Here is a 15986-nt window from a genome sequence, read left to right on the forward strand (position 1 = left end):
GCACCGTGAGGAATCGATGCCCATTTTGCACACTGTGTCCTGATACAGCATGTTCAGGCTACTACCACCGTCCTTGAGGACTCACGTGAGATGGAATCCGTCGATGATTGGGTCACCAATGCGGCTGAGCCTCCATGACAGATGCTAGTGGGAGGTGATCGGGAAGGATGACCATGGGTTGAACTTTGGGGCGACGGGCTCCATCACATAGACGTCCCTAAGTGCATGCTTTCGCTCCTGTTTGGGGATGTGGGTGGCATAGATCATGTTTACCGTTTTCACCTGGGGTGAATTTCTTCTATCCCCCAGTGTTCGGACGCCGGGGCTCCTCGTCATCTTCGCTGTGTAGCCCCTTGTCCTTGTTCTCGGCATTTATCTTGCCGGCCTATTTGAACACCCAGCAATCTCTGTTAGTGTGATTGGTTGGTTTATCGGGGGTGCCGTGAATCTGGCACGAGCGGTCGAGTATGCGGTCCAGACTGGACGATCCCGGATTGTTTCTTTTAAACGGCTTCTTCCGCTGACCAGATTTGGAGTTGCTGAATCCAGCATTGACTGCCGTATCTTCGGCATTGTCGCCATTGTTCTGACGCTTATGTCTATTGCGTCGTGGCTTTCCGTTACTGTCGCGGATATCTGAAGTGCCAGAGTTTCCTGGCACAGTGTTACTACGAGCCAGCCAGCTGTCCTCGCCCGCGCAAAAGCGGGTCATTAGTGTCGTGAGGGCCGCCATGGACTTCGGTTTTCTTGGCCGAGGTGTCGGGCAAGCCACTTGTCGCGGATATTATGCTTAAAGGCCGCCAGGGCCTCGGCGTCCGGACAGTCGACAATTTGTTTCTTTTTAGTTAGGAACCGAGTCCAGAATTTCCTGGCTGACTCTCCAGGCTATTGGGTAATGTGACTTAAGTCATCAGCATCCGGTGGTCGCTCGTAGGTGCCCTGGAAGTTATCGAGGAATGCGTCCTCAAGATTTTCCCAACTGCCAATGGAGTTTGCTGGCAGGCTATTCAGCCAATGTCTGGCTGGACCTTTAAGCTTGAGTGGGACATATTTGATGGCATGTAGGTCATCACCGCGAGCCATGTGAATGTGGAGAAGGAAATCTTCGATCCACACCGCGGGGTGTGTTGTGCCATCGTATGAATCGATGTTGACAGGTTTAAACCCTTCTGGGAATTCATGTTCCATTACTTCATCAGTGAAGCTGAGGGGGTGTGCGGTGCCTCTGTGCTGGGCTATGTCACGACGCAGTCCGGCTAGGTCTGGTCGGTTATGTTCGGCCTGGACGGATTTATTATTAGTGTATCTGGCATGACGATCATCGTCATGTGTTGTGGCGCACCCTCGTGATCCGTAGATCGATCTTGGTTGTCCTGCGTTGTTTTCCAATATGTCTTGCAGGTCCTGCGTATTGCCCCGAGCCGTAGTGAACCGGCGTGGGGGTGCGGGCTGGTACATCATTTTATCCCGGCCACGAGGTGGCCGGTCAGCCTCACCTTGTGCTGGTAGTTCAGGCTCTTCGGCCTCTTCTTCTAGCGATTTGTGCTTTGGGCATCCCCTGATGGGGGCCTCAAGTCGCTGCCAGGACCTCGGTCCATCTGTCTGCGAGCAGATCTTGATCAGCTTAGAGCTGCTGCTGCTTCTTTTTCAGGCTTCTTGCAGTGGCAATAAGCCGGCGCTTGAAGCGCTCCTGCTCTATTGGATCCTCTGGTATGCCGAATTCGTCGTCACCGAGGCTCACCTTGTCTTCGGAGGGAGGCATATAGTTATCGTCCTCCAAGTATCCGTCCGTCGCATGTTCATCTGGGCTGACCTGCCCATGTTCTTGTCCGGCTTGCTTGAAGGTAGGCTGATTAGGATTGTATTCCTCTTCGGCGCCATCTGGATTATTTTCTTCTCCAGTGCCGGTGTTGCTGTGGCGGGGCTTGGAGCGGCGCCGATGACGCCCATGCTTTCATTTCTTCCCTGAGGGGTTATCTCCTGTTGCCTCATCGCCATTGTTTTCTTTGGGAGTATCCACCATATATATATCATATGAAGAGGTGGCAGTCCAGCGCCCTGTGGGCGGTGGTTCCTGTTCTTCTTCTGCATTGTCGTCTATACCGTCGATGTCTTCGGAGTCGAAGTTAATCACGTCGGTCAAATCATCGGCCATGGCTATGAAGTGGGTGGTGGGTGGGTGAGGAATTTCTTCGTCGCCTGCTTCCCACTCGAGCCGAACATAGTTTGGCTAGGAATCTCCTGACAGAGAGAGAGACCTTTATGAATTTAGCACATCGCCAAAGGGGGAGTGCTGGAAGATATCCGCGGCGGTGAATTCCATGACTGGAGCCCAATCAGATTCGATGGGCATGGATGCACGCGGTCCGGAACCTATGACCGAAAATAAGTCCGGGGGTCCGAAGACACAGATTTCCTTAGAAGGGAGTCTATGTTCGGCTCCAACGCCGATAAGTGTGCGACCTCCGTGGCAGGGTCCATCCACCCGTCCTCAGATGGCACAATCTTCTCTGGATCAAAGTCCGGAGCCATGGCAGGCGCGATATCTCGAATACTATCCGACGGCAGATCTAAGTCATGGGCGTGGCGATCGTTCGGTGCTCCTGACGTGGGCTCGAATCCGTCGAAGATCAAGTCTACGCGGATGTCGGCAATGTAGTTTAGGTTCCCGAACCTGACCTAACGGCCAGGGGCGTAGCTGTCGATCTGCTCTAGATGGCCAAGCGAGTTGGCCCGCAGTGTGAAGCCGCCGAACACAAAGATCTGTCTGGGGAGAAAAGTCTCACCCTGGATGGCATTGTTGAAGGTTGGAGAAGCCATCGAGCCTTACAGCGACGACACAGAGGAACTCTCAATGAAAACACCAATGTCGGTGTCAAAACCGGCGGATCTCGAGTAGGGGGTCCCGAACTGTGCGTCTAAGGCTAATGGTAACAGGAGACTGGGGACACGATGTTTACCCAGGTTCGGGCCCTCTCGATGGAGGTAATACCCTACTTCCTGCTTGATTGATCTTGATGATATGAGTATTACACGAGTTGATCTACCACGAGATCGGAGAGGCTAACCCTAGAAGCTAGCCTATGGTATGATTGTTGTTGTGTCCTACGGACTAAACCCTCCGATTTATATAGACACCAGAGGGGGCTAGGGTTCGGTTACAGAGAAGGATATCTACATCCGAATCGCCAAGCTTGCCTTCCATGCCAAGGAGAGTCCCATCCGGACACGGGACGAAGTCTTCAATCTTGTATCTTTATAGTCCAACAGTCTGGCCAAAGTACATAGTCCGGCTGTCCGGATACCCCCTTATCCTAGACTCCCTCACCGGGCTGATGGGTCGTGAAGATAAAGTGAAAGACCATCCCCCGTGTCCGGGTGGGACTCCTATATGCGTGGACGGAAAGATTGGTGTCCGGGTGTACTATTTCCTTCTCTTGTGAACCAACTATGTGTAACCCTAGGTCTCTCTGTTGTTTATATAAACCGGAGGGTTTAGTCCGTAGAGGCTATCAGAATATTCACAGGGTGGACAGTTAGGGTTTAGCCATTATGATCTCAAGATAGATCAACTCTTGTAACTCCTATACTCATCAAATACAATAAAGAAGGACGTAGGGTTTTACCTCCTTTAAGAGGGCCCGAACCTAGGTAAACATTGTTTCCCATCGTCCATTGTTACCATTGATCCTTAGACGCATAGCTCCCCCCCCCCTACCCGAGATCTGCCAGTTTTGACACCGACATTGGTGCTTTAATTCAGAGTCCACTGTGTAGTCACAAAAAGCGATCTATGGCTTACCTCGTCATTAAAAGCAACATCACCTCTCGAAGGAGCCTAACTTCTGGGCAGATCCTCCAGCTCGGCGGTTTCACCATGGGTGCCCATACGACCATCAAGCCAATAGCACCCCCTATGATCGCCAAACACCACCTCCGCATTGGTCTTGAGTACTCCAAAAAGATGGATCCAGTAGACGTCTCGTCCTTAAACGAGCCGCTAGATCGCATCGCCGCCCTAGGGGTTTCAGCGGATTATGGTCGAATCGGGCTTAAACCTGACCAGAGGGAAATCAATCACCCACTGATCATCCACCTAGTAGCAGTCATCGAGGAATGAGCCGATGACACCTCTCTCCTTATATTAAAAACCAGATATGTTCGGGTCTCCGAACCCCTCGACCTGGATACGCTTCCTTAGGATGGGACTCTGCATCCCCCAAACTCTGGATCGGGCGTAGGATCAGGGGAGCGCCTGGACCTCCCTGGACCTAAACTAGTAAAATCGGAGATTTTGCAAGCTCCAGAGGTAAGTTTGGGTCGGGATTCGAGTTTTAGCCCATCCACCCACCACAATCAATAGTCTCCAAGTAATACAGGCCCTCTAGACATATATGACCTGATGTATGTACAACAACAACCTCAGGAAATGGTCCATCGCTTCTGGGCCAGATTCCTACTTGTTAAAAACAAGATCAAAGATTGTTGTGACGATGATGTAGTCTCGGTCTTTCATCGCAATTGTACCAACGAGGGAATCCAGAATGCCCTCGACCATCATCACATACAGAGCTTCACGGAACTATCACAGGTGGTACAAAACTTCTGCGCAATGGAAAGCACATGGAAGGCCCAGAACCCAACTAGAACCTGCTGCCTTTAAGCAGTGTGTGGCCTGGGCTAAACGGATACACCCTTGCGAGACATCCAATTATCAGTCCGTCGGCAGAAAAAACAAACCCTTTACAGGATACAGGTCTGTCCTTGACGAACTCCTTGACAAGCCATGTCCAATACATGCGACTTCAAGCACAGATCCAACTCATAGTCTCCGTGCATGTTGGGTACTCCGGCAGGTAGCAAACAGTGGAGAGACCATCCTCACCACCACTCCAAAGAAACACTCTCTCCAGAGAAGGATGATTTTAACGTCTTCACAGTCTTCGAGACCTTACCCTCAAATAATCGGCATAAAAGGGCACTCTGCAACCTCGCCGAAGACCACCAAGTAACCGCACTAAGCCCATGGAATGACGCGGCAATAACCTTTACCGCCAAAGACGAACCAAAGGCCCGATCAGTCCGAGCACCTGCTACCCTAGTACTAAACCCCATAGTAGACGGCTTTCGACTCACCAAAGTGCTCATGGATGGCGGTAGTGGGCTTAATTAACCTCATCTACAAGGACACGCTCGACAAAATGCATATTGACAAAACACGGATCGAGTAAAGTAGTACCACCTTTCGAGGCACATCCCCAGTCGAGAAGCACGATGCTCTTTAAACATTAAATTAGATATAGTATTCAGCATGCCCTAAAATTACAGGTCCAAAGAGTTGCTCTTCCATGTGGTCCCCTTCAACAGTGGATATCACGCCATCCTCGGACGAGACGCTTTCTCACGCTTCCAAGCTATACCCCATTACGGGTATATGAAGCTTAAAATGCCAGGGCCCAATGGAATAATCACAATTTCGAGTGACCCGGACAAAGCTCTCTATGCCGAAAACAAAACTGCATCCTTGGCCCTTGAGGCACTATCCGAAGCCCTAGCGGCCGAAGAGCTAACCACCCTATGATCCACAGTGGACAAGGACAACAGGATTCTCGATAAGAGACCTAAATACACCTCTCTCAAGCCAGCTGATGAAATAGTTAAATTTCAAGTGCACTCGACGGACCCCAATAAAACAGCATCCATCGAAGCGTAGCTGGATCCGACAATAGACGCTGCCTTATGCACATTCCTACGTGAAAATTGGTATATCTTCGCCTGGCACCCCTCGGACATGCCCAGGATCCCACGCAGGTTGGCCAAACACAGCCTCAACATAATTAAATTGCTTAAACCCGTCAAGCAGATGCTGCGAGGATTTTTCGAACCCAAGCATGAGCTATGGGGGGAAGAACTAGCCAAACTGGTAGAAGACGGGTTCATTAGGGAAATCAAACACCCGGAATGGCTAGCCAACTTGGTCATGGTGCCAAAGAAGGATAAATAATGGCGCCTTTGTGTCGATTTCAAAGACCTCAATAAAGCTTGCCCTAAAGATTCTTTCTCGTTGCCCCGCATTGACCAGATCATTGATGCAACCATAGGACATGACTCACTGTGTTTCCTTGACGCTTATTCCGGATACCATCAGATTAAAATGAAGGAATCTAACCAGGCCACAATGGCATTTATCACCCCATATGGCCCCTTATGCTTCAACACTATGCCTTTTGGGCTTAGAAACGCTGGCGCTGTCGGTGTCAAAACCAGCGGATCTCGGGCAAGGGGTCCCGATCTGTGCGTCTTAGGCTGATGGTAACAGGAAGCAAGGGACACAATGTTTACCCAGGTTCGGGCCCTCTCGATGGAGGTAAAACCCTACTTCCTTCTTGATTAATATTGAAGATATGTGGAATACAAGAGTAGATCTACCACGAGATCGTAGAGGCTCAACCCTATGAGCTAGCCTATGATGGTATGATTGTAATTGTGATCAGCCTTCAAAGGACCATCCTCTCCGCTTTATATAGACACCGGAGAGTTAGGGTTTACATGGAGTCAGTTACAAGGAAGGAAATATAATATTCGGATCGCCAAGCTTGTCTTCCACGCAAAGGAGAGTCCCATTCGGACACGAGCCGAAGTCTTGAGTCTTGTATCTTGACGCTTCTATAGTCTGGATGATGTATATAGTCCGGCTGTCCGGATACCCCCTTATCCATGACTCCCTCAGTAGCCCCTGAACCAGGCTTCAATGACGATGAGTCCGGCGCGCAGTCTTGTCTTCGGCATTGCAAGGCGGGTTCCTCCTCCGAATACTCCAAGGTGATTATCGAACGCGTGGTTGTGTCCGGATCTGCAAGATGATCTTCACACACCCTTAGCATAAATCTGTTCTGCTGGCAATCTTCGTATGTCGTGCCCTTGCATCGTGATGTGGTCCAACACGAACTAGCATTTCCTGCTTCACCTTGACTCGCATTGCGAGGCGGTTTTATCGGCATGTCCTGCCAAAGCAGAGATCATGTCCCTCTTAATACGAGATCTTTCATCAATATGGGCATATGCGACCCCACGGCGACTGTTGGTATAATTCTGTGTTTTTTAGATAAGTCTCAAGTGGTCACGCTGAGGACTCTTGGTATTCATCCCTTTTATAAAGGGGTCAAGGCATACGCCTCGTTTCCACCTCTCCTGCTCCTTCTCGCACCTCGAGCTCCATCGCTCAAAACCTAAGCTCCAACACCCCAGATCCTCCAGTATGTCCGGATCCGACGCAGCAGGCCGGTGGGTGGCCTCCTCGATTTAGGAGGAGGATATTGCAAAGCTGAGGGAGGTTGGATACCTGATTGCTGATACCCAGCACAGGCTTCCTTTTCTGGGGCAAGTCATCCCCACGCCAGAGCCCAATGAGAGCGTCGTGTTTACTCCTCACTTCCTCCGAGGCCTTGGCCTCACCCTCGACCCCTTTGTGAGGGGGCTCATGTTCTATTATGGCTTGGATTTCCATGATCTGGCTCCAGACGCCATCCTCCATATCTCGTCTTTCATTATTGTGTGCGAGGCTTTTCTCCACGTCAACCCACACTTCGGCTTGTGGCTAAAGACCTTCAATGTGAAGCCAAAGATGATCGAGGGGTGACATGTGGAGTACGGAGGCGCCATAATAAGCAGGAATGTCGATGCCCCATGGCCAGAGGGTTCTTTTCTGGAAGTATCTGACGTATGGCAACGGAGATGGCTCTATGTCACTGCTCCTAGAGGCACAAAGTGGGTAGCTGCTCCCGAGTTCCACTCAGGCCCCCCATCACAGCTGGCGTCTTGGACCGATGTGGGACGGAATTATGGGCCTGTTGGTGATGTGCCAGAACTGCAGAACCGCATCCGGGAGCTCCTTAGGAGGGACATAAATCTTGTCAGCATAATTCAAGTAATGCTAGTCCGGCGGATATTGTCGTGCAAACGTCGGCCTCTCCGTATGTGGGAGTTTAATCCGGAAAGTCCGCAGACTATTAATCACTTCTTCGGCCTGACGCTCGAAGGAATGTGTAAATTATTCTTCGGACCACAAGCAAAGTGTCCAAACACCACCGAGGATGCGGGCCTAAGCTGCAATCGCCTAGATGCCCAAGTAAGTAACCTTAAAGCCGGACACTTCATTTATATTTATCATGATTTTTATTCTAACACTCCCTCCGCGGCCAAGAATGGCTTGACAAGGCGAAGAGAATCAGGTGTCCGACACCACTTCCTGAAGGCTCGCCTGGTCCCACTATTGCAAAGATGCTGGACCGGGCGTTCATCAAAATCCCTTCAGAGAAGGACGAAGGAAAGGGCAGTGAAGCCGAACTTCACGCGCTACGCATCCAGACCAGGAAAAATGCTAACCCTCCTATGGAGGATAGTCGGGAAGGGAAGGTCAAAGCCTCCTCCCCACGCGGGAAGAAGAGGGCCGCCTCCGATGATTTGGAGGCGGAGACGCCCAAGCAAGGGAAGAAAACATCACCAAGGGGCTCGGGCGCCCTCACCACGTCATGACCACCAACGGGCCAGCCCTCCAACGAGCCGTAAGTCATTTATTAATTCGAAGGTGAGATGTTACTCCGAGATCCATAACCAGGACTTCGTTTTTTGTAGTCCGGCGAGCAGCTCTTCTCAACAGAGTTCGTCTTTGGGGGACCTTCGCCCGGAGATGATGGAGAGTGAAACCCCACCCAACTCTCCGCCTTATGAGGCGGGCGACATGAAGGTGTCGTCACGGAGGAGTCCAGATATACCGAAGCCGGAGGCTAGTATGTCAGCCGCCTTGAGCCCGGAGCGTTTGGCTCCCACGGGGGGCGATGAGAAGGGTCCGGCGCAGTTTAGTGTCCGGCCGGACGTACTAACGAGCCATCTAGAGCGAGCCGCGCTCTTGGAGGAGCACCGCTCTTTAAAGAGCACGGTGCTCACGAAGATTTCATCCGCTACCAGCGGCTTGAATGAGGCATTTACAAGCCTGCTCAAAGGCTTTGAGGTATGTAGTGAAAAAATGCACAACTTATTGGTTATGAAGCATGCACTAGGTGTGCTCCCTATAGATAGTAGCCCCTAAAACTCTGGTTGCCCTCCATAGGCGGCAAACGGGGGATCATATACTAATGGCTGTGTCGTACATGTGTGCAGGTATACAAGGATCCGGCAGCCGACCAGTCTGTTGAAGTTGCCGAGCTAAAGAGGCAAATCGGATCCATCGATGACGATATCACGCTGGTGAATAAACGGCTTGAGGAGTCCCAAGGTATGTGCTTGGTTTTTATTATAATGTATAGGAAAATGCCAAAGAGGCATAATATTAATGCAATGTGTTGGCACTACATATGGTGCTGCTGTCGTGGAGGCCCTGAGGGCGGAACTTGCTCAAGCCAAGGAACAAGCTCAGGCTAGCAATGCGGCTGCCCTAAAGGCGGCCGAAGAATTGAGAGCCGAATAGGCTGCTCATCGCCGAAGCGACGAAAAGATGGCCGAAATGGCTGGGGAGTTAAAAAATGCCGCTGACCGGTACGCACTCCTTGAAAAGGAGAATAAGGCTAGTTCGGCCGAGCTGTACAAGGCACGTAATGCCGCCAAGGAGATGCGGACCGAGATCCGGAGTATGCGGGAGGAGCTCCAACAAGCTGACAAAATCGTGGCTGGGGGCTCGTACTTACTGCGGATGAAGTTCCTGGATCTGAAGTATGCTTCCCTGGCAGGTCGCATGAGTCCTGCGAACGCATATGCAGACTTGGTGAATAGTACGGCTGATGCTGTCAAGTTCTTCGAGGGTCAAGGCGATGAAGAAGTGGAGAAGCTTTTCTGGTCGCAGTTTAATGCTCCCACTCGCCCGCTGCCACTGAATGAGAAGGTGGCTGCTATGGCGGAGCTCCACAGGTTGTTCGGGCTTGCAATGCGTTCTGTAATAGACCATCTTTGGCCGAAGGGGCCTAAGCCGGACAGCTATTTTGGTTTGGTGCAACAATTCCTTGGAGCTGTGTCCCGGATTGACGCCTTGAGAAGGTCGGCGTGCATAGAAGGTGCGCGGGTGGATCTAGCCCGCATTAAAGTCTACTAGACGGATATGGAGGACACTATAATAGCGAGCCAGGATCCGGCGGGAGGCCAACATCCGGCCGACCACTACTTGGCGCAAGTCACAGAAGGTGCCCGCCTGATAGAGGCGCAGTGCTCGAAGAGTGATTTATTCGAGTGATAAGTCGAATCATTGTAGAAAGCAATGTTTAGTTTAATTATGAGGCTGTGTTTATACTTTTGCTGGGAAGTATGATTGTCCTCCCTTTGCGGCTCTTCTTGTATGTATAAGTAGTCTGAAAGATAGCGGTCGTTGGCTTCAGCCCCCTCGCGGACAATGCGGGGGCGTTGGCGAAAAAATATGCATAATCACACTTGATCCAACGTCTTCGTCCGTTAAGGAGGTGATCGCACGCCGAACTAGGCAACCAGACTATATAGCTGTAACACTTTCGCTTAGCCATGGGAGTCTAATGGTGGGGCTACTATGTAGCCCCTGGTACCTCCATGTGCATCCGAATACGAGCGCGTGTGTACATGGCCGGGAAACGGCCCTTTGTTAAGGCGGAGGAATCTTTAGGGATTCCGGTGAGTCTTCGAGTGGTTGAACAGTCTCTCGCTATATCATGACGGTCAGTTTTCGGCTTTTTCTACTGAGGCACTCATCCGGAATAACCAGGGCACAATCGCAGTAGTTCTCCTTTGGCCTACCTTAGCCGGATGATAGCGGAACATAAGGCGGCAAACCCAGGAGCCGGGCAAACCCAACATTTTGACCAAAGACATGATTCGGAGCTGATGCATATACGGCCAAACTCGTGACGCCGAACACTCCCGAGGGTATTCGGTCTTTTGTAAAAGAAGATAGGCTGACAAGAGCCTATTTTAAGCCCTTTATTTCTAGGTACGTGCAATTTAGTCTGCCGTGGCCAAATGCCAAAAACGGCAGTATCCTCTTTGGGTAGAGAACCCATGGGATGGTTAAACAACAAGAGGCAGTAGAAAAGGTTTACACAGGGGCTTAATCTAAAAATAAACCTGTTGCACGGGGCCCCGCTGCACGTCTGCGCCTTTGTCTCCGGTGTGCTGTATCTTGGAAGGGTATCGCACGAACGTTGTCTGTAAAAAAGAAAAACTCGTAGGAGGGTGCAACGTAAGTATGCGATCAATAATAAGAGTGTAAGCTGTTGGCCTGCCAATAAGGTCGATCCAAGCATGGGGTTGTATTAAATATAGAAAGCCCTTGGTTTCCCTTATGGGATTACATATACAGTTCCCTGTTTGAATTTATCCGGGCTACCGGACTCGTCTAACCGTGTCTGTGGACGTAATGACCAATCATGTTTTCTGAAACTGGAGGCCGCTTATAGTCCGGCCGCCAGGGCCGTCGCGTATTCCTCTGCGCGTGAAGGGCGCTTTATGATTGCGCTAACGGTGATGATGCCACGGGGACCGGGCACCTTGAGTGTAAGGTGGCCATAGTGCGGCAATGCGTTGAAGCGGGCGAAGGCCGTTCCTCCTAGCAATGCGTGATAGTTGCTTTGGAAGGGTGCGATAGTGAAGAGCAGCTCTTCGCTTCTAGAGTTGCCTGGGGAGCCGAATGTTACTTCCAGCACGACGGAGCCCCTGGCGCAGGCTGCAACGCCTGGTATCACCCATTCAAAGGTGGTGTTGCTTTGTTTAATTCTGGATGGGTCTATCCCCATTCTGCGGACAGTGTCCTTGTATATTAAATTGAGACCACTGCCGCCGTCCATGAGGACACGGGTGAGACGGTATCCGTCGATTATTGGGTCAAGCACCAAGGCCTATGATCCTCCTCACCGAATTGTAGTTCGGCCGTCCATGTGATCGAAAGAGATCGGACGATACTTCCAGTAGTGAGACGTGGGTACGACGGGCTCTACATCATGCGCTTCTATGGGCGCGCGTTTGTTCCCTCTCGTGGGTGTGTGAGTCGTGTGGATCATGTTTACTGTTTTAACCTCTGGTGGGAATTTTTTCTGTACCCCAGTGTTCGGCTGGTGAGGTTCATCCTCGTCGTCGCTTGGTGTGCCCCTCCCCTTGTGTTCGGCATTTAATTTGCCGGTCTGCTTGAAGATCCAGCACTCTCTATGGGTGTGGTTCGCAGGTTTCTCTGGGGTGCCATCAATTTGGCATAGTCTGTCCAGGACTCTGTTCATACCGGATGGTCCATCTTTACTGCCTTTGAATGGCTTCTTTTGCAGATCAGGCCGAGAGCCCCTAAATCCGGCGTTGACCGTCGTGTTGTCCGGGCTCTCTTCCTTGTTTTGGCGTTTGTTTTTATTACGCCGTGGCTTCCCGTTGCCATCCCTTAGTTCGGATGTGCTGGGGTCGCTGGTGCCTTTACGGGCCAACCAGCTATCCTCACCCGCGCAAAAGCGGGTCATAAGGCTTGTTAAGGCTGCCATTGTCCTTGGCTTTTCTTGGTCGAGGTGTCGGGCGAGCCATTCATCACGGATGCTGTGTTTGAAAGCCGCTAAGGCTTCAGCGTCCGAACAGTCGACAATTTGATTCTTCTTAGTGAGGAATCTATTCCAAAGCTTGCGGGCGGACTCTCCGGGCTGTTGGATTATGTGACTTAGATCGTCTGCATCCAGAGGCCGGACATAAGTCCCTTGAAAATTGGCCCTGAAAGCGTCTTTGAGTTCCTCCCAACTCCCAATTGAGTTTTTGGGGAGGCTTTTCAACCAGTGTCGAGTTGGTCCCTTCAACTTGAGAGGAAGGTATTTGATGGCATGGAGGTCATCCCCACGAGCCATGTGAATATGCAGGATAAAATCCTCGATCCAGAACCCTGAGTCTGTCGTGCCGTCGTATGCTTCTATGTTCACAGGTTTAAAGCCTTGTGGGAATTCATGGTCTAGTACTTCTTCGGTGAAGCATAGGGGGTGAGCAGCCCCTCTGTATCTGGAAGCATTGTGGCATGTAGTTGGTTGTTTTTGTGTCCGGGGTTGATTCCGAACTGGTATCTGGCTTTTATGAGCATTTGGGTGACCATAGTCCTGCACTGGGGTGTGTCTTCTAGATCCATATATGCACCTGGCTGCACCGGTCTTTTTATCCGGATGCTCGCGTGGATCATGCGCAGTGTTTGTGGCCGCTTTGTTATGGTTGTGAGGCGGTACGTCTGGTTTCTTGGTCGAATTTTCTTTTGGTGGAACGGTCGCGTCGTCAAACTCTGGCAGTAGCTTGCGCTTCGGATAGCTTTTCGTATGGCGGTCATCGCCATATCTTTCTTCAGTGTCTAGCACCCTATTCCATCTCTGACTTAGCTTTTCCTGTGCGGCCTTGAGCCGTTGCTTCTGCTTTTCTAGACTTCTTGCGGTGGCCATGAGCTTTCTGTGGAGCTTGTCTCGTTCCACTTGTTCGTCCGGGATGATGAATGCATCATCGTCCGGACTGTCTTCCTGTTCTGGGGTGGCATCCTGAGCTCATCCCTCCAGATCATTGTGATTGTTTATTTGCTCCGAACTTGATTTGGCGTGACCTGGCTCGTCCTGCTCCATCGTTGGGTCCATGTGGTCATTATTGCTTTCGGAGTTTGCGGGTATATCAACCCTTCTTGCGCTCTTGTAGCTATTTTTGCCATTGCTGGACTTTGAGCAGCGTCTGCGCCGCCTCTTTGGCTTTTTCCCGGGTGTTTTATCGTCCGGACTGCCGTCCTTATTGGGCGTATCTACCATGTATATATCGTATGACAAGGTACTAGTCCCACGCTCCAGAGGGATTCTGGAGCCTCTCCTGCATCGTCGTCCATACCATCAGTGTTTACGAAGTCAAGCACGTTGGTTAATTCTTCAATCGTGGCAATGAAGTGGGTGGTGGGTGGGCGCCGAGTTCCTTTGTCGCCTGCTTCCCACTTGGGCCGGACATAGTTCGGCCCAGAGCCTCCTGACAAAGAGAGAGACTTCAATGAGTTTAGCATGTCGCCAAAGGGCGAGTGCTGAAAGATGTCCGCAGCGGTAAACTCCATTACCGGAGCCCAACCTGGCTCGACTGGCTCGAGAGTGAGCGGAACAGGACCAACAGCCGGATATGAGTCCGGGGGTCCGGGGTTACAGGCCCCCACAGAGGTGCGACCCGTGTTCGGCTCCACCGCCGATAAGTGTGCGCGGCCTGCGGAGCGGGGTGCAGCCCTCCGTCCGTAGGCAATGCAACCTGCCCTGGATTTAGATCCAAGGCTGCTTCAGGGAGAAGAGTCCGAAGCCGCCGAACACAAAGATTTGTCCAGGGAGAAGAGTCTCACCCTGGACCATGTTGTTGACGATTAAAGATTCCATCAAGCCTCGAAGCGACGACACATAGGAACTCTCAATGAGAGCACCAATGTCGGTGTCAAAACCGGTGGATCTCGGGTAGGGGGTACCGATCTGTGCGTCTTAGGCTAATGGTAACAGGAAGCAAGGGACACAATGTTTACCTAGGTTCGGGCCCTCTCGATGGAGGTAAAACCCTACTTCCTGCTTGATTAATATTGAAGATATGTGGAATACAAGAGTAGATCTACCACGAGATCGTAGAGGCTCAACCCTATGAGCTAGCCTATGATGGTATGATTGTAACTATGATCGGCCTTCTAAGGACCATCCTCTCCGCTTTATATAGACACCAGAGAGTTAGGGTTTACATGGAGTCAGTTACAAGGACGGAAATATAATATCTGGATCGCCAAGCTTGTCTTCCACGCAAAGGAGAGTCCCATCCGGATACGAGCCGAAGTCTTGAGTCTTGTATCTTGACGCTTCTATAGTCCGGACGTTGTATATAGTCCGGCTGTCTGGATACCCCCTTATCCAGGACTCCCTCACGCGTCACTTACCAACGTATGATTCAAACATGCTTGGAAAAACAAATCAGCAAAACATTTGAAGCATATGTGGACGACGTGGTCATCAAAAACAAACACATCAAAACACTGGTGGACGACCTTCGCCTCACCTTCGACAACCTCCAAACATACGACATACGGCTCAATCCGGAAAAATGTGTCTTCGGAGTTCCAGCCGGAAAGCTGCTAGGGTTCATTGTTTCCTATAGAGGAATTAAAGCAAACCCAGCTAAGATCTGAGCCTTATCACAATTAGCTATAGGAACAGACCTAAAGCAGGTCCAAAAACTAGCAAGGTGTGTGGCTGCTTTAAGCCGCTTAATCTCCAGATTAGGAGAAAAAGCATTACCACTTTACAGACTGCTCAGACGCACCAACAGCTTTGAATGGACGGACGCTGCCACAACCGAATTGGAAGAAATAAAAACCTTACTAGCAGGCAACCCAATCCTAGCTGCCCCAGGTGTTGGCGAGCCTATGTTGCTTTATATTTCTGCAACTCACCAAGTAGTAAGTGTTGTACTCGTCGTCGAGCGAGGGGAAGAGGGACATAAATTCCCCATCCAAAAGCCAGTCTACTATGTATAGGAGGTCCTCACACCATGCAAATCCCGATACCCTCACTACCAAACGATAGCTTATACAGTCTTTATGGCATACCGAAAACTACGACACTATTTTCAAGAGTGTTCGATCACAGTGGCATCTGAAGTACCACTTAATGACATTATCAACAACAGGGACACCACCGACCACATAGCTAAATGGGTCATCGAACTCTTACCATTCTAAATATCATACAAGCCACGCCGAGCTATTAAATCTCAGGTGTTGGCCGACTTCGTCGCCGAATGGACGGAAGCCGAGCTCCCTAAAGAGTTCATACTCTAACTGGATTATGTACTTCGATGGCTCTAAAATGTAGTCGGACTGGGGGCTGGTGTCATCTAGACATCCCCCGTGGGGGACACAATCCGCTACGTGTTACAAATCATGTATACAGATTCCAATAATGTAGCCGAATATGAGGCGCTTCGACATGGTCTCCGCATGGCTGTCTCCATGGGTATAGAACGCCTAGAGGTGCGCAGCG

Source organism: Triticum dicoccoides, chromosome 1B (assembly GCF_002162155.2).
Source record: "Triticum dicoccoides isolate Atlit2015 ecotype Zavitan chromosome 1B, WEW_v2.0, whole genome shotgun sequence".
NCBI lineage: Eukaryota > Viridiplantae > Streptophyta > Magnoliopsida > Poales > Poaceae > Triticum > Triticum dicoccoides.